We start from the raw sequence: 19,485 nt of genomic DNA, 5'->3' as shown, positions 1-19,485 counted from the left end.
ATGCTAGGCTGGCAGAGATTTTGTCTGGTCTGTACTGCATCTTGCCCATCTGTGGGTGTCACTCCCCAATAAACCTCTCTCATTCTCAATCCCACTTTGGCCTCAATTCCTCTTTTACCCATTCTGTAACCAAGGGCAATACCTGCTTTATAGAAATCTGAACTTTCTGGTCAACTCAGACCTGGGTCTGATACAAACTCCACCCCCTCCTAGCTCTGTGACTCTGGGCAAGTTACTTAATCTGTCTGAGCTTTTTCTTCTCACATGTAAAATGGATGATAGGCTGTGGACTGTGGGCTGCTGGGGTCAGTGAAGGATCTCAGGATGGCTGGGTGAAAACTTGCTCTAAAAACCATTGACTGGGTAGCTTTTGGGGAGATCATACCCTGAAACCAGAAGGCCATTGCCAACTCCCTGAAATCCAGGAATGAGATACTTACCTCCAGGTTGGCTACTCTTCCTGAGAAACCACCTGCTATTGACTGGGCTTACTGCAAGGCCAATGTGGCAAAGGCTGGCTTGGTAGATGACTTTGAGAAGAAGTTTAATGCCCTGATAACTCCTTCTTGTGCCAGAGGATAAATACACTGTTCAGGTGGATGCTGAGGAAAAAGAAGACGTGAAAAGCTGTGCTGAGTTTTTGTCTCTCTCAAAGGCCAGGATTGAAGAATATAAAAAAGAGCTGGAGAAGATGAAGAACATAATTCCATTTGATCAGATGACCATTGAGCACCTGAATAAAGTCTTCCCAAAAACCAAATTAGACAATAAAAAGTATCCCTATTGGCCTCACAAGCCAATCAAAAATTTATAAACTTGAGTTGGGGAGAAAGCCCTGGCCCTTATATTATAAACTTTGGACATTAAAGATAATGATATGGAAATAAATAAATAAATAAATAAATAAATAAATAAATAAATAAAATGGATGATAAATAATGTGGAGCTCAGGTGAAATATTTATAGAGTATATAACAGAATGTGGAGCACATAGTAAGTGCTAAATAAAGGATAACTATTGCATATCCACAGAACACACACCAACCAGCCACTTAACATTTTCCATAAAGTTGTATTGGAAATCAGTTCAAGATACTGTGTAGTGTATCTATATAGTAGATCCTTTTTTTTCTTTTTTTAAAGATTTTATTTATTTATTAAAGATACAGAGAGAGAAAGGCAGAGACACAGGCAGAGGGAGAAGCAGGCTCCATGCAGGGAGCCCAACGTGGGACTCGATCCCGGGTCTCCAGGATCACACCCTGGACCAAAGGCGGCACTAAACCGCTGAGCCACCTGGGCTGCCCTCTATAGTAGATCTTTGACATTCATGAGGATTATACCCATTACCCTTATGAAAACTACCAAATGCCCCCATAGCACATATTATCACCCATAAAATGAAATAAAGTACAACCGAACATTATCCATGACGTTTTAAGATCCTTAACAGTTCTGTAAATAGGGAACTAAACCTTTATAAAGCTGTTAAGTTGTGCCAAAACAGTTTAGTGAATTGTTTCTCTTGTTTGCATTGGACTTCATCACATCAGAGGACTGAGTCACCTCTAAATGCCACCCTTTTAATAAACCCAGACATCTGAAATTTAGCATGCCCAAACCTATTCCTCCCACAATCTGCTTCACTTTGGTAGATAATTCCAAGCCAGAAAACAGGAAGCCATCTATGGCACCTCCCTCCTCTCATTCCCACCTTTGATCCAATAGCATGTTTTGTCTTTTTGTTTTCCCTTCAAAATGCCCTAAACCCAAGCACCTCTATCTGGCTCCATTGACGCTGCTCTGGCCTCTTTCTTCTCTTTCAAGAACCTCCTAACTGGATTCCTCTTGCATTTGGAATAAAGACCAAAATCATTGCCAAGGCTTAGAGGCTTTGCATGAGCTGGCCTCTGCCCCTCTGCAATACTACCTCTACTCCCCAAACACGCTGGAGTGCCAACTTTGCTCCTCCTATAGGACCATCCCACAGGCACTTCCTGTGTCTGGAACTCCTCTCCACCTACTCTTTGCATTGCACACTCCTTCTCTGCCTTCAGTTCTGAATCTCCATGGCACCTACTAACCACCTTCTGAAGTTCCAGGGACGCGTGGGTGGCTCAGTGGTTGAGCATCTGCCTTTGGCTCAGGGCGTGATCCTGGAGTCTGGGATGGTGTCCTGCATCAGGCTCCCTGCATGGAGCCTGCTTCTCCCTCTGCCTCTGTCTCTGCTTCTCTCTGTGTGCCTCTCATGAATAAATAAATAAAATCTAAAAAAAAAAAAAAAGTAGGTTCCATCACCCACAGCCTCCTCCCACTGTCAACTGCAGCAGCCAGGCCATCTCCTTTGTTGCATGCATCCCAATTTGCCATGACATACTTGTTTATTTATTGAAGGCTTTCCTCAGTTCATTGCAGCTTCTTTGAGTGCATGAGTCTTCCTTATCCTTTTTGCTCAATCAGTGCTAAGCCCAGGGCTGGCCATACCATAGGCTTCGTAAACACCTTTCAAATGAATTTCCCAGCTAAGTATGCCTATTTTGTCCTTAACAGTCATTTTCCCCCGATTGCAAAAGCCATATGTTTTCATTGTATAAAAGATTATATTTAAATACAGATTTAAGAAAAGGATAAAACTGTGTCATCTCTCATTTAGAGACAGCCACCATTAACCCCCAGATACATGCTTCTAGGGCAATTGTAATGCATCTTAACCACATATATAGGGACATATATGTTCCCAAGTCCTTCAGCTTTGTGTGGTCACTCTTACAACAGCCAAATAGAACATCTTGGTCCCCATGCACACCCTGAGGGAAATCAGGCCTTCTGGAGGGGCAGTAATGGGGGCTTGGCATCCTTGTTTACAAGGAGTAAAGAGTTCAGATGGTAGCATTCAGTGACAGCCTCTGGAAGGTCCCCAGAAGCAGAGGAGGAGCAGCTCACATGGACAGCAACCCAGTGCTGGTCAAGAAAGGGAAACATACGGTTCATAATAAATGTGTCTGACTTAGAGTTTCCCACCAGTTTAGATTTCCTCGTGCTTCTTGAGACAGCCTGTACCTCTGAACTAACCCAGTCCTATTTCAGCCAACCTGCTTGGCAAAGCTGAGGCTAATAGCATGTCCAGACAACACAGAGAGGAACAATTACCAACAAGTGAGGTTAACCTCAGCCAGACTTAACCAAACGTGGGAAAAGTCTGAAAAGTCTAGGAGCCCCCAGAGCCATTTAGAATGCATGTGGAGGGATGCTTGGGTGGCTCAGTGGTTGGGCACCTGCCTTCGGCTCAGGGCGTGACCCTGGGATCTGGGATTGAGTCCTCCATCAGGCTCCCTGCATGGGGTCTGCTTCTCCCTCTGCCTGTGTCTCTGCCTCTCTCTGTGTGTGTGTCTCTCATGAATAAATACATAAATATTTTTTAAAAAAATAGAATGCATGTATAGTCATGCAGAGTGGGACAAGGGAGCCACTGGGCCATTTCATGATCAGACTAGATGAACAGGATGTGGCCAGACACTTTCCATGGGAGTTTATTTCCCCAACAACCCTGCAGGGCAGGGGATGTGTTTTTCACCCCTTTCACAGGGAGGTTAAGTCACGTGACCAGAGTGACCCAGCTAGAGGGGACAGAGCTGGGATTGGAACAAATCTGTTGGACTCTAGCATCTGAATTCTTTCTGTGGGTCAGAAAAATAGATAAAATGATAGCATCAAAACATGTTATTCATGCCATGGTCCTATGTTGTTAGAAAGTCATGAAAATAATAACTAATATTTATCACCTTGTGCTAAAATTCATATGTACATAACTTCACTTACTCCCCCCTGATAATCCTATAAAGAGGGCACGGTTATTTGTCTTGCTTTTGCAGATGAGGAGACTGAAGTACAGAGAATCAGAATGATTTGTCCAAGGTCTAGTAAATACCTGTGCTAGAAATCGAACCCAGAAAATCTTGCTCCCAAACACACCCATTTATGGCCTGTGCTATGCTCCTCCCAACAGAACCAGAGGCCAGCAGCTTTTAGGCGCTACTTGCAATAGTTCCAAAGCGCTGTCCAGGAGGAGGGACAGGACTACCCAGATCATGGAGATGGGGAGCTCTGGGGTTTGGCATTGCTGAATCCACATTTAGCCCGGCCACCTCACCTTGGGGCTGCCCCTCAGCTCAGCTCCAGGCCTCCATTTGTTCACCCCTGAACACCTCTGGCTGCCATCTCCTTCCTGCCATTTTGCCAGGACTGTGATGTGAACTCACAGAGGAACGAAAGTGCCACAGCCCTGCTGGGGCTTTCCTACCTCCTGCATCCAGCACCATTCTCTCTCTCTTTCTCACCTTATGTCAACAGACTGTGGGACTCAGCGCCTCCTTAGTTTCCAGAAAGATTGTTCTCGCCCACACACATAACAGGGAACATCATCTACTTGAATGAAGATTGAAAGCACAGCTGGGGAAGGGGACCCACAGCCCACCACTCACAGAAAACCATTATTCTAGTTTCATTCTCCAGCACTTCTCTCCAGCCTGCCACCCAATTGTTTGGCATCCCCATCTTGGCCTTTTTCCCACACGTATCCCCTGCCGTCCGGGGTGGCAGATGGTAGCCCAGAAAGGACTTCTCTCTTCTCTGTGTCTTTGCTTTTCACTTTCCTCCTCACCCCCTGGGCACACACAGATTCCTCTAAGAGCTTTGTCTGGCTTAGCCACTATCTTTTTTTTTTTTTTAACCTATTAAGTAAGCTCAACACCCAATGTGGGGCTTGAATTCAGGACCCTGAGATTGAAAGTCCCACACTCTAGCAACTGAACCAGCCAAGTACCCCAACCACTGCATTTTCTTATATAGTACATCCTTTGGGTCCTCCATCCAGCCCAGGTGATTTGTTAAAGGATTTGCTCCAACTAAGTGCTGTTCTCACCTCTGCTTGGAATCCTGGTTAATGCATGAGCTCCCTCTACCTCCCACTGCCTTCACTGAAATGAAGATCTCTAGAAAGAGGACGTTGGAAAAGCCTAACCAAAGCTGTGGTGCCCATGATGTGTGTGTGTGGGGGGGGGGCGTGGGGGGTAGTTCAGCTGCCTTTGCCTGTACTGGCCTTTTCTCCACTTCCTCCCTTTTTAAAGGTCATTGGCTTCAAAGGTCTTGGCAAGTGTGTCCCAAACTTTTATTTTTCCATCTGTGGGTTTCTAGCTCCTCCTAACAGCAAGAGGGATTTGTCTCTGGTGAAGGCTGCCAAAGGTAGTGGCAGGAATCTCTCAGAGAGCAATTACCTTGAAGAGCCTTCCCTGGAGAACAGGCTCTTTCTCTTCCAAATTGGAAAATTCTCACATTGTGCCAATTAGTCCAGAGGGCACTTGGAACTTTACCAGCTGAAATACGAAGGACTCTTAAAGGGAAAGTGAGCAAGGAATGAAGGCGCCCTTCCCTGTGCTGTGGCAGCAGGCAGGTGGCTTTCAGAAAGCACAGGTTAATAATGAGCCATTCTCCTGGCTGAACACACTGGAATAGAATGTTAAAACTCATCACCAATTAAAGTTAAATGCAAGGCTTACCTCTCCCTCCCCTGCTCCCCAAGAGAGTATAGATTTCATTGCCAGGTTCTCCTTTACCCTAGAGGTGAAATACCTATTCTGAAAAAGACATAATATCAGAAACCTTTTTTAAAAAAAGATTTTATGTATTTATTCATGAGAGACACAGAGACAGAGGCAGAGGGAGAAGCAGGCTCCATGCAGGGAGCCCGACATGGGACTCAATCCCGGGACCCTGGGATCATGCCCTGGGCTGAAGGCAGATGCCCAACTGCTGAGCCACCCAGGCGTCCCTATCAGAAACCTTCTAAAGTCCACACATAAATAGATAATTTGACCTGCTGAAAGTTAATTATTTATCGTAACAGGAGAACGGCCGAGGATGGTTGAATGTTTTCATTATATTGGCTTTGGGATGCACTGCACGATTTCTTTTGTGTGTGTGTGTGCGTGTGTGTGTGATTTTATTTATTTATTAGAGAGAGCACATGCAAGAGACAGGGAGAGAGAGAGAACAGGGGCAGAGGGAGAGGGGACTTTGGGATCTTGGCCTGAGCCAAAGACAGACACTTAACTGACTGAGCCACCCAGGTGCCCCTGCATGATTTCTTTTGAGACAGATTTGCTACCTCTGTCAGGCTTTGCCTAAAACAACACTTAACTTTGTTTGTTTGCTTTCCCCACATGGGCAGCAACTGCCTGGAGTAGTCCAGAGGTGTGCATACTGGCAGGAGGATGGCTGGGTCAGGTTAACACGTTGCCAGTGCAAAATCACACGCTGCATAGCCTCTCTTCCGGCTCACTTGAGAATTGACTGCCCACAAACCTAGCTTCAGTCCATAGTGAGTTAGGTGGAAAGAGGGAATCTTGCAGAAACTGGCCAGAGCCATCATTCTTGGTTTGGTAGAGGGGACAACATGCAGGGAGTTTGGAAAAGAGAGTGAGCTCTGTACACCAGAGGACATCAAATTAAGCTAACTTGATGTTACTATTTAATTCTGGAGAGAATCATCTGAGTGAAGCTCTTTGCTTTTGAGTCTGACCCTGATTTTCACTGCTGACCAATTCGAACTTTGGCAGGAAGGAGTAAGCACTAGGATTCCTCTAAACATCACAGCAATATATTGCACCTCCCTTCACCACACCCACAAATAACTTTTTAAAAAAGTAATCTCTACACCCGACATGAGGCTCAAACTCACAACACCGAGATATGAAGAATTGGATGCTTTACTGATTGAGCAGCTAGGTGTCCAGTAACCATCCTTTTTTTATTCGAGGAAAAACAACCAAAAACACCCTGATTCCCCAATCCTAATGTATTTTATTTTATTTATTTTTTTATTTTAAAAAATATTTTATTTATTTATTCATGAGAGACACAGAGAGAGGCAGAGACACAGGCAGAGGGAGGAGAAGCAGGCTCCATGCAGAGCCCAATGTGGGACTCCATCTCAGAACCCCAGAATCATGTCCTGAGCTGAAGGCAGACGCTCAACCGCTGAGCCACCCAGGTGTCCCAGTCCTAATATTTTAGATCTGACTCCCAAAGTGTATTTTCAGCAGACTTGATTTACTGTAACCGAAGTACATTCTAGCATAACCTTTATTTGAACTTGGCATTTTGCTTGTTAGATTGGCATTGTTGTTTTAAAATATTTTGTCAGTGGTTTTCCTTTTCCCAGCCCAGATGAAAACATGATTTGACTTGAGCTTTTTAGCAAATTAAAACAGGTTATTCTTCTAGGAGCAGAGTTAAATGTGTTCCCAGAAAGATGCCAAATGCCACTTTATTTTTGGTTGCAGTTCTCTCAAGAGGGCCTTTTAATAGTTCTTGGAGTGGGGATGGTAATCTCTGGAAACAAGATAATCTGGGAGAAGATTACCCTGTCCCAAGGTCCTTTCTTTTCCCTTACACTCAAGGCAACTATATTAGAAATTGGACGTCGTGAATCTCACAGTTTAACTTGGAATTACCTGCTTGCTGACACTAGATTTTGTGTTGGGACCAGGAATACTTTAAGAAGCTAAACCTAATGATATGGTCTGAAAATACATTTGAAATGCTTCCCATGGCAGTAATTCCCAATGTCTCTGGGCTTATGAAATGGAGTGTAGCAATGCCACTCCTAGTTTCTAAAACCACACTGTATTAGAATTAGGTTTAGCAGATGGCTCAGCAGTTGAACATCTATCTGCCTTCGGCTCAGGGTGTGATCTTGGGTCCTGGGATCAAGTCCCACATCGTTCCCTGCAGGGAGCGTGCTTCTCCCTCTGCCTCTGTCTCTGCCTCTCTCTGTGTGTCTCTCATGAATAAATAAATAAAATCTTAAAAAAAAAAAGAATTAGGTTTGGCCATATGTGGTAGGAAACCCAAACTACCAGGGGCTTAAAATAGAACTTTCTTTCTTTCCCATGAAGAGAGGGAAGTGGTGGAAAAGTGGAATGGTGGCTCTGTACTTCAGAGTCCTCAGAGACCCTGGTTTCTTCCAGCTTTTCTCCCAACTATGCCTGTGCTTTGGTCCTTATGCTCATTACCCCAAAAGGTGTCATGCACTTTCTAGCCACTAAAATGAAAAAAAGGGGGAAAGAGGGCAAAAAAGACCTAATGGGAAAGGTTTTGAGCCACCAACAGGAGAATATTTCTGCTTCTATTTCATTGGCCAAAACTTAGTCACATGGTTGTGCTGGGCTACAAGGGAGGCTGGCAAATGTAGTTCTTTTTTCTAGACAGCAGTTAAAAATCCTATTTCTTTGTCATATACTCTAGGGCTTATATTCTTAAAATTCATCAGTGTTTATCAATTTATCTTGAAAAAATTAGAATGGCTCTTGAGATTATTATAGAACAATACAAGATGGTGTCAAATCAGTATTAGAGGGATGCCTGGGTGGCTCAGTGATTGAGTATCCACCGTTGGCTCAGGTTGTGATCCCGGGATCGAGTCCCACATTGGGCTCCCTGCATGGAGCCTGCTTCTCCCTCTGTCTATGTCTCTGCCTCTATCTCTGTCTCTCTCATGAATAAATAAAGAAAGCCTTTAAAAAATTATATCAGTATTAGAAATGCCCCACTTTGGGATGCCTGGGTGGTTCAGCGGTTGAGTTGTCTGCCTTTGGCTCAGGGAGTGATCCTGGAGTCCCGGGATGGAGTCCCACATCAGGCTCCCTGCATGGAGCCTGCCTCTCCCTCTGCTTATGTCTCTGCCTCTCTCTCTCTCTGTGTCTTTCATGAATGAATAAATAAAATCTTAAAAAAAAAAAAGAAATGCCCTACTTGGGCACCTGGGTGGCTTAGTCGGTTGAGTGTCTGCCTTTGGCTTGGGTCATGATCCCAGGGTACTGGGATCAAGCCCTGCACTGGGCTCCCTGCTTAGAGGGGGAGCCTACTTTTCCTCCCTCTGCCACTCTCTCTCTGCTTGTGCTCTCTCACTCTCTCTGTCAAATAAATAAAATCTTTAAAAAAAAGAAAGAAATGCCCCACTCTATAATATTCATATTATTTGACCAGTAATTTTGCTTTTGGTAGTTCATAGTAATTAAATACTTCTAAATACAGAAGAAGTTTTAAACAAAACCATTATTAATCACATGGTTATTTATAACTGCACACACACACACACACACACACACACACAAAATGGAATTAGAATACCAAAATGTGAGGGAATGGGCACATCAACTATGGAATATGTTCTTAATGAACTACTATACCTCTGTTAAAAATTAGGTTTACAGGACAGCCCCGGTGGCTCAGTGGTTTAGCACCACCTTCAGCCCAGGGCATGATCCTGGAGACCCAGGATTGAGTCCCACGTCAGGTTCCATGCAGGGAGCGGATGCAGGACTTGATCCCAGGACTCCAGGATCTTGCCCTGGGCTAAAGGCAGGGAGGTACTCAACCCCTGAGCCACCCAGGCATCCCAGCATCATTGTTAACACCACTTGTAATGGGAAGTCACCGTTCCGACTTGCCAGCATCAAGGGAAATCCTCTGCTGGAGAAGTCCTGGGGTCTCAAGGGGGTTAGCCCTCCACTACATCTGCTTCTTGGCAATTAGAGTGATGTCCTGTGACCCAAGCACACTGATCAAATAAAATAAAGCATGGGATATACTTTAAAAATAATCCATTGGGGGCTGCCTAGGAGAGGGCACAGTCAGTTAAGCATCCAACTTTTGACTTCAGCTCAGGTCATGATCTCAGCATCATGTATTGAGCTCCATGCTCGGCATGGAGCCTGCTTAAGATTCTCTCTCCCTCTGCCCTTCTCACCCCAATCGTGTGCTCTGTCTAGCTCTCTCTCAAACAATAAACAATAATAATCCATTTTGGAGAGGGTGGTGGAATGTAGAATAGGTAAAAAAAAGTTTGCCCACGAGTTGATCATTGTCCAAACAGAGTGATGGGAACATGGTGGCTCATTATACTATCATCTCTACTACCGTATTTGCTTGAAATTTTCCATAATATAATTTTGTAAAAAATAGTACCTAGGATTTACTCCAGTTTCTGAAACTGGCTGGCTAGGCAATGCCAACAGTTCATTTAATTAAGCATTAACAGCTTTGAACAAAGCAATGAAATTTAAGGCAGGAGGCAAATATGAATTAGGTACCACTTGTATCATTTAGGGCTGTTTCAGTTGCAAGTGAAGGAAAATCTAATTCAAAATGGTTTAAGCAATTCATCAGATTCCACAGGAAAAAGTTGGAGAATACTTCTCCCTTCAAATATTATTTGATACAGGGTTCAAATATATCATTACGTTGGGACTCTATTGCTCTCCATTTCTTGGCTCTGCCTTATGCCAAGTTAGCCTCCTCTTCAGGTTTCCTGAGGTGTCTCTTGAGGGTCACATCTGTCCTGGTTCAACCCCGGCAGAAAAAAGGTTGTGGCTGCTGTTGGTGTCCAGGAGGGTCCTCCCACCCATGCACACATGCACACACTGTATCGTACATTTCTGCATCCCACCATCATCCGACATGGTTCCTGCACATGGAAGGGTTCAACAAATGCTTCTGAATACCTCTATGAATGGAAAATGTTGTGCCAGTGTACCATCACGGGATGAGCCAGACAGACTCAGAGGAGGAACTCCGTACCACCCCAGAGGGAACGGCCTTTCATTAGGCCCATCTGATGACTAATGTTTATTAATTCTGTGGAGGATAACACCATTTGCAGGCTTCTCGAGGGATTAGCCTTTACCAAAACAAAAACTAAAACTAAAACACCTTCCTCTTCTGTGGAATGATTAACAATGATAGCAGCTGATGCTCACTGAGGGTTTACTGTATGCCCTTCACACTTAACCATCACAATAACCTTACAATATACCTTTTGATTCTTTTTTAAAAATATATTTCTTTAAGTAATCTCTATACCCAATGTGGAGCTCAAATTTACAACCCCAAGGTCAAGAGTCTCATGCTCTATAGACTGAGCTAGCCTGGCATCCCGGTTATTATTATTATTATCCCTATTTTACAGAAGAGGAGGTTGAGACACAGATCACCTGGGTAGCAGTGACCTGAGCCACGACTGAATCCAGGTAATTTGTCTATGAGATGATTCTTTTAACCTCTCTGCTTCCTGGTCTTGGAGACGCTTACTTCCAAGCACTCCTTGCTCAACACTGATTTCAGGTTTCTTCCTACTTCTCCAAGTTCTCTTGTAAGTCTGCCTCCTCTGTCGGGTTGTTACATGTTTCAAGTTCCCATAGGATTCTCACTAGGCCTCCCTCTCTCCTCACAGTCTAGACTCTCCCTGGGCAATTCCATAAAGGCCCCCTGGGTTCAGCAGTCATCAGTAGCAGGGTAGCATTTGCCTACATGCAACAGAAAAAGTCATTATACTATAACTTAACCAAAGAGGGGCTTATTTTTCTAGTAAGAATACGTGATCTGGGACTGGCATAGTAGCTCTACAATGTCATCATTGTCCCAGGGCCCCTCTCCTGTTCTTCTCCACCATCCTCACACGTAGCTTGCACTTGCATGCTCTTTTTTGCCTTAAGAAAGATGGATGCTCTGCCTCTAGCAAGTTTATATTTGGGGCAGATGGGGAAAAGACAAAACTGCACTCAAGTCTCATCTATCCCTTTGTATAAAGTATGCTGGTAAACTATCCACCTACTTCTCCTTCCCTCCCATTGGGCAAAGCTGGCCATTCCTAGCAGCCAGGGAGTCAGAGGCACACTTCACTCTGAACAAATTTGAGACTGACAGAATGAAGAGAATTTACATATATGCAGTGGAATATTATTCGGCCATAAGAAAGAAGGAAATCCAGCCATTTACAACATGGATGGACCTTGAGAGTACCATGCTAAGTGAGCTAGTAAGTCAGACAGGGAAAGGGAAATACCATATGAAATCAGTTACATGTGGAATTTTAAGAACTCATAAAACCAGAGAGTAGAATGGTGGTTACTGGGGATTGGGAGATGGGAGAACTGGGGAGATGTTTAAGGTTACAAACTTGCAACTAGTAAATAAGTTCTGGAGATTTGATACACAGTATAGTGATAATAGTCAACCATACTCTAAGCTTCAGATTTGCTAAGAGATTAGATCTTAATCGTTTTCCCCATGAAAAAGAAATGATAATTATGTGACATGAAAGAGGTGTTAGCTAATGTACTCTAGTCATCATATTGCAATGTATTGCGATGTAGCAAGCCAATATGTTGCACACCTTAAACTTACACATTGTTATATCCACTACATCTCAATTAGAAAATGAGAATTAATATTGGACGGGCAACCAATGCACCATTTATACACCGCTGATCCCAAATTTACAATTCTATTTCAGACCTCTGCAGAAACTCAAGATGAGTTGAGTTCCCTATTGCCAGAGTTTTACTAACCTCAATCTCTATCCTTAGATCTATCCTCATCACTTTAATTAAGCTCCACTTTTGTAGATCTTTGATACCATCTGTGTGTAAGGCACACATTCTCCACCCTTTCCTTGCAGGGCCTTTTTTTCTCAAATACCCTTTCTTTTATATTGCAAATCAAAAGCTATGGTTCCTAATTTTTTTTTAATTTTTATTTATTTATGATAGTCACATAGAATGAGAGAGAGAGGGGCAGAGACACAGGCAGAGGGAGAAGCAGGCTCCATGCACCGGGAGCCCGACGTGGGATTCGATCCCGGGTCTCCAGGATCACGCCCTGGGCCAAAGGCAGGCGCTAAACCGCTGCGCCACCCAGGGATCCCTCCTAATTTTTTTTAAGTAATCTCTACACCCCTACATGACCCCAAGATCAAGAGTTGCATGCTCTACCAAGAGCCAACCAGGTGCCTCTATTTGCATTATTCTAATAGCGCCAGGCCTCCCTCCCTTCCTTCCTTCCTTCCTTCCTTCCTTCCTTCCTTCCTTCCTTCCTTCCAAGTAGACTCCATGCCCATTGTAGGGCTTGAACTCACAACCCAGAGATTGAGAGTTGCATACTCCTTGGACTGAGCCTGCCAGGTGCCCCTCTCCAGGCATTTTAGATGTCCCCGGATGATTTGGTGAAGGGCCATACACTCAGTAAGACAGAGAAGAAAATCACGAGTATTAGCATTTCAAAATATTATCTTGTTGTAGATAAAGAATGCTTGTGGCAGTAAATGTAAAGAGAGGCTAACATAAACATAAAGATGAATGACATCAACCATTACAAATCAATTTCCTGGGGCAGCCCCGGTGGCCCAGTGGTTTAGCTCCGCCTTCAGCCCAGGGCGTGATCCTGGAGACCCAGGATCAATCCCATGTCAGGCTCCCTGCATGGAGCCTGCTTCTCCCTCTGCCTGTGTCTCTGGCTCTCTCTCTCTCTCTCTGTCATGAATAAATAAATAAATAAAATCTTTTAAAAAAATCAATTTCATAGAATTACTCTGAGTCCAGAAAATGGGAACTATAAAATTTACCTAAGTACCTGGAAAGATATTGTGGTTGTTATTTTATTTACTATTACTGGTTTATTAGAAAGGATGTAACTCAGGAACAGCCAAATGGAAGGAATACATAGGGTGGGGTATGGGGGCAGGGTGAGGTGCACGGAGCTTCCATATCCTCTCTGTGTATGTCACCTGTTCAGCACCTGGATTTGTTCACCAGTCTGGAAGCTCCAATCACTGGAAAGTTTTCTGCGCAATACTATTCAATTATGCCCACTAAACAGGCATAAAATAGAAATTCATGATGTTTAAAAACATACCAAAATTAAATTTCCTTAGGGATCAAAACTAGAAGAGCTTATACTTAATCTTTCTAAACTGATTTCCTCATAAATAGGATGTTTTTAAGGTGTCCATTTCATGAGGTCAGTGTAAAGAATAAATAAGACAAATGAGGCATGTATGAATGCCCAGCATTTCATACACAGCAGGTGCTCAGTGTATGATAGTTGTTCACATGGTATAGTAGTCAGAAATGCAAATTTTAAGATGATAAGGTAGGAAAGGCACTTTTTTTTTTCAAGAATTATTTCAAGGTCACACATTTTTAAGAAAAAAGGATCTTATGAAAACTTGTTTCACTTAATGAAACCAAAGTGTCTGCTGATGACCTGATCAGAATCCTATGTATCTCCAAGACCAGACATATTAAGAAACTCCTCATCAAGACCCTGAGGTAATGAAACAGTGCAACCCAAGTTTGGTTCCCAGTTAGATTTGGAATATTGTTGGAGTCCGGAGCCAACAGCCAGGAAAGAATTCTTGAGATGTGTTTGGTGCAAAAAGGTGGTTTTATTAAAGCATGGGGATATAACTCGTGGGCAGAAGGAGCTGCTGCTTTAGGATTTTGAGGAGCAACTGATTATATACTTTGGGGCTGTGGGATATAAAGACAAAGGGAAGTTCCAAAAGGATGTTCATATGGTAAAGAAGACTATTACAAGGTACTGGAGGCCTGGCTCTTGTCAAGCTAAGGTTGTTTTCCCCTCTAGCAAAGTATTAACATTAAAAGGGTTGAGAGTTTCCTGGAGGAACTTTATACTCTGCCTGCCTCAAGTATTTGTCAACTGGCTACAGGTTATGAGGACATTTAATTTTATCTACATTTCCTTCTGCCTTTGTTTCCCACATCAGGTCATGCTACAGGTCAACCAGACAGAGCTCTCCAGATCATTCAAAGAAGGAGCACCTGGCAGGAGTCCACAAAAGGTCTCAGAGTGTGGTGAGAGGTGAGTGAAAGGGGAAATAGACTTTCTTGTAAAGGCAGCCTTCTCCATTTCTTAGGTAGGCTCTGTGCTCCCAACATGATGCCCACAATTTCAGTTCAGCTAATATTTATCAAGTGCTCTTTACCTGTCAGGATGTGGGCCAGGTGCTTGGGATATAGAGATGAGTCAGACACTTTTCTGTTCCCTTGAAGAGCTCTGTTGCCTGGTAGAGGAAAGAGATAATGGTAATTCCAGGGACAGTCCTACATCAGAAGCTGTACCAGATGACAGAGAGTCTTATTAATCTGGGGACAACGTGGAGGTGAAGTCAGAGAGGGCTTGTCCAGGTAGTTGAAGTCCTCTAAGATATAAGACAAATCCATTTTGCAGCAAATAAGGCTTTGGCACACTCAACCTACAACCTGCTTGATAATCAACACCACTACATGGGTATGGACTTCCATAAAGTCCAACCTCACAACAGGCAGCTCTAAGTCACAGCACAGTTCCTTGTGAGAAATGCCCTTCTTGCAGTCACTGAAGACACTACTCCCAAAGATCCGACTATGGCAAACCTCATCTGCCAAAACACTTGGAAAAAGGGCGGCACAAATAAGGAGGCCAAGTTTCTGAAAGGAGGAAATGTGGCAAATTTTCATAAACAGATGAGACAAAAAGTGGGTGTCATCATTAAGTGTTGAAATTCCACCAAAGTAAATGAGGTAGGTAGGAGCCTGCAACAGAGCAAACTCCAATGAGCCAAGAATGAAGCTCGAGGGCCACACTTCCCAATCTGGAAGAGGTCCATCGTGCCCTTCCTCCGTCCCCACCCCGGAACGCCAGCCAGCCAGCCATCTAATGAACACTGAACACCCTCCCTGCACCAGGGACATGAGGACATCATCACAAGGAGCCTGAGGGTTAGAGTATGGGTAGGGTGCTAGGAGGGGAGCTCTCAACCTCATGTGGGGGATCAGAGAAGGCTTCTGGGAGGGGGTCTTGTTTATGCCAAGACCTGAAAGGTAAGTAAGGAAGTAGCCAGGTGGGGAGAAGCAGGACATATCTCATCAAGAAGGGCACGTGACCAGTCCAGGGCTGGGTGTTGGAGTAGGGAGGAGAAATGCCTCTTCCTTATTTCTGGTTTTAAGTCTTCCCTAAAGAAGGGCCTCTGGCCCTTAATCCTCCACAGTGAGGAAGGGTGAGTTATTTGATGGGTATCTGTTTTGTGTTAGTCTCAGCCTATAGACAGTAATGTGATGGCACCAGCCAGGAATGCCTGGGAGCACTCACCTGGGCCCCTACTACTGCTGTGCGCCTTCCCTCCTCCCACTGGAGTCAACCCGGAGGCTGAACTGCAAGATGCACATCCCAATAAGCTTCAGGGAACTTGAACAAAACAAGGTTTATTACTCACAAGCCCCAGAGGGGGCATGACAGCCTGAAGGCCACATCCTGAGGTCAGGGATAGACAGCAGCAGACCCGGGACTCTGCCTTTTCTGAGTGGAGTTTGGGGACCTAGGTTTCATGAGTTCACTCTTTATTGGTGAATTTAAAACATAAGAGCGGGTAAATAAGTTCTGGGGATCTAATGCACTGCATAGCAATTACAATCAATTGTACTATAAAGTTCAAAGTTGCTAAGAAACTAGATAGTAACTCTTTTCACCACACACTCAAAAAATTCTGTGACATGACAGAGGTGCTGGGTCCAGTTGTGCTGTAAGCATGCTACAATACGTAAGTGTAGCAAGTCAACAGCTCCTATGCCTAAGACTTATGCGATGTTGTGTATCCATTATATCTCCATGAGAAAAAGAAAAAGAATAACTTTAAAAATAAAACATAAGAGCAGAATTAGAGCCCAGGAAGGGAAAGGCAGGGACACTCACGTGGCCAGTTATATAGGTCACCCCGGGCTCTGTAAAAGGGGAACTTCATGGATGGGGCAGCCTGGCTCTCTATCTATGTGTGTAGCTGGCAGTATGCTTATTGGACATGAACGTCTTTAAGATGGATGCCTTGGCAATCAAAGGCTTAGTTAATGGCAGGCACTTGTGTTATGATCTAAAAAGCTAATTGTCAGGCTCTGGCACTACAGTATCATTCAAAGTTTGGTGCAGGAAAGAAAAAGCTCTCTAGATGCTTTGGGTAGGAAAGGATTTACCAGGTTTCTGTGCTTACATCATTGGAAAGACAGAGGAGGGGAAGAATTGGCTCTAGGATAAGGCCTCCAGGGTCACTCCAAGAAGCCAGGAGAAATGGCCCATGTGGGGCTACTACCTTTAAGCCCTCCACTGGATTACTGACTGAACACAGACCTCCATAGTTGCAACTCAGAGGCCTGGAGACCTTAGTCAAGAAACTGCCACAAGAGCCTGTTGATATGCTCCAAGAATGAGTGCTGGATGGCTGCTGCAGAAAAATCTCATGTGTCTACACCCCAACCTGTTGGCAACAACAACAAAAATAAAAAAGGGGCCACTATCAAATTTGCACCTATTTCCAACTAGACCCCTAGCTACAAAGGAGTCTGTGACTACATTTTTAGCCTTCTGACCTCTGCAGTCAGGAAGGTGCCTTTGAGGGTGGGCTGGAGGTTGGAGAACTGAGCCACAGTACTCATCATCACAGTGGGGCACTGACATTGGTCAACATTTCTTGACTGGGTAGATCCAATCTAGCATAGGTGCTGGATCTCAGGATTTGATTTTTCCTTTTTCTCTCTCTACTGAGATAAGTGAGAGGCAGTGTCTGCCCTCCACGGGCCACCTTTCCCTTAGGAGGGCTGGTCCAAGGTCAAGATTGGGGACTGGGAGTTAGCAGGTGGATTTTGACTCAAACACTGAGCTATGTCCTCCAATCTATTTTGGTTTTCTTATCTGCTGACTTTTTTGTTTTGGGGTTTGTTTGTTTGTTTTGAATTGTTTCTTGGGAACCCCGGGTGGCTCAGTGGTTTAGCGCCGCCTTCAGCCCAGGGAGTGATCCTGGAGACCCGGGATCGAGTCCCACATTGGGCTCCCTCCATGGAGCCTGCTTCTCCCTCTGCCTCTCTCTCTCTCTCTCTCTCTGTCTCTCTCGCTCTCTCTCTGTGTGTGTGTCCCTCCATGAATAAATAAATAAAATCTTAAAAAAAAAAAAGAATTGTTTCTGAGTGTGGGTAGGGAAAAATACAATGTATGTAGGATCCTCCCAAAAACCCATCTTCTAATATGCTGCAGTGCAAAGAACTAGAGATAGAGAGACACCAAATGAGGCTGAAGTGAATGATTCTATTAGGTGTTCTGGGTCTACTAAGGATTGTGGATTTGAACATAAGGCCACAAGAGAGCCATTAGAGAAGCATATTTGAAGGGATAGGCCTAAAGTAAAAAGGCATTAAGTGGACAAAACAGCAAAACGAGGAGAAACCCATTGCAGGAAGGTACGATGAGCTGGTCCCCTTGTTCTGCCCCTTGTGGGCTATGTGACCTCTGGGTCTCAGTTTCTTCATCTGTAAATTGGGCATAATTAAATCTTTATATCGGGAGAACAAGAAGGGAAAAATGCCTAGGATGGTGCTTGCCAGAAAAGGGTTGAATCTGAATCCAACTTTGTAATCACTAATGAGGCAAGTTCACAAAATGAATTTGGACGAAAACAAAGTACCTAAAGCACCCTCTCTCTGAAACCAAACCCCAAACAATGAGTTTGCCTGAGAGCATTTGAAACTTTGTATGGTGGTTACACACTTACATTCCCAATCTTCCACCCATAGCTGTGGGAACGCAGCCAAGTTATGTGATCTTTCCAAGCCTTAGTGCTTTAAAATGGCAACAAATAGGGGCAGCCTGGGTGGCGCAGCGGTTTAGCGCTGCCTTCGGCCCAGGTTGTGATCCTAGAGACCCAGGATGGAGTCCCACGTCAGGCTCCCTGCATGCTTCTCCCTCTGCCTGTGTCTCTGCCTCTCTCTCTCTCTGTCTCTCACGAATAAATAAATAAAATCTTATTTTAAAAAATGGCAACAAATGATTGTACTTCACTGCAGAAGCCTGGGGGAATCAGATGTGAAAATCCATGCAGAACGTCTAGCACAGAATAAATGTTCAAAGGTGGTCATCTGGACCAAACTGTCAGAGGATGAGCAGGTTTGAGACACAACTCCCCCCTGCAAGGCAGGACTGCAGTGTGGTGCAAAGTGAGTGGATGCCAATTCTTAAGGGTCGCACCACTGCTCCTCCCACTTGCCAGGCAGGCATCAGGAGAGACCTAAAACATTTTGGTGAGCTCATTCTTCCACCATAGCAGTGTGGGCAGCACGTCACCATGCTTTCTCCACTGACCTATTCCTGACAGAAAGGGATCTGAGGTGAATAAAGATAGAAGCAAGTATGAGAAAACAGAGTGTCAACCCACCATGGTAGCTGGCTTCTAAAGGATTCCCGATGATGGTCCAGCTCCTGGTACTCAGGCCGTTCTGTAATCCTCTCCGCTCCTGTGTGGGCTGGACCTGTTGACTTGCTCCTAAAGAACAGAACAGGCCAAAGTGGTGAAGTAGCATTTCCGAGATCACTTATTAAAGATGGTGACCTTGATCTTGCTGCACTCTGCCTCCTCTCTTGCTTGCACTGATGAAGCAAGCTGTCACACTGTGAGCTGCCCTCGGGAGAGGCTTACAGGGCAAGTAACGGAAAGGCCCTCAGAACAACAGCCTGTGAGGAACAGAATCTTGCCGACAACCTCATGAGTGAGCTTGGAAGCAGGTCCCACTGGAGTCTTGAGGCGACTATAGCCCCGGCCAACCCTGTGAT

General features: G+C 44.5%; 1 pseudogene; it reads left to right on the top strand.

Moving 5' to 3' along the window:
• The first annotated feature begins 324 nt into the window (after positions 1 to 324).
• Positions 325 to 814, top strand: LOC129503746 (ATP synthase subunit d, mitochondrial-like; annotated as a pseudogene).
• The last annotated feature ends 18,671 nt before the right edge of the window (positions 815 to 19,485 follow it).

Source organism: Nyctereutes procyonoides, unplaced genomic scaffold, assembly GCF_905146905.1.
Source record: "Nyctereutes procyonoides isolate TBG_1078 unplaced genomic scaffold, NYPRO_anot_genome, whole genome shotgun sequence".
Lineage (NCBI taxonomy): Eukaryota > Metazoa > Chordata > Mammalia > Carnivora > Canidae > Nyctereutes > Nyctereutes procyonoides.
The sequence above is the reverse complement of the archived record's forward strand: the minus strand, read 5'-3'. Positions and strand labels throughout refer to the sequence as shown.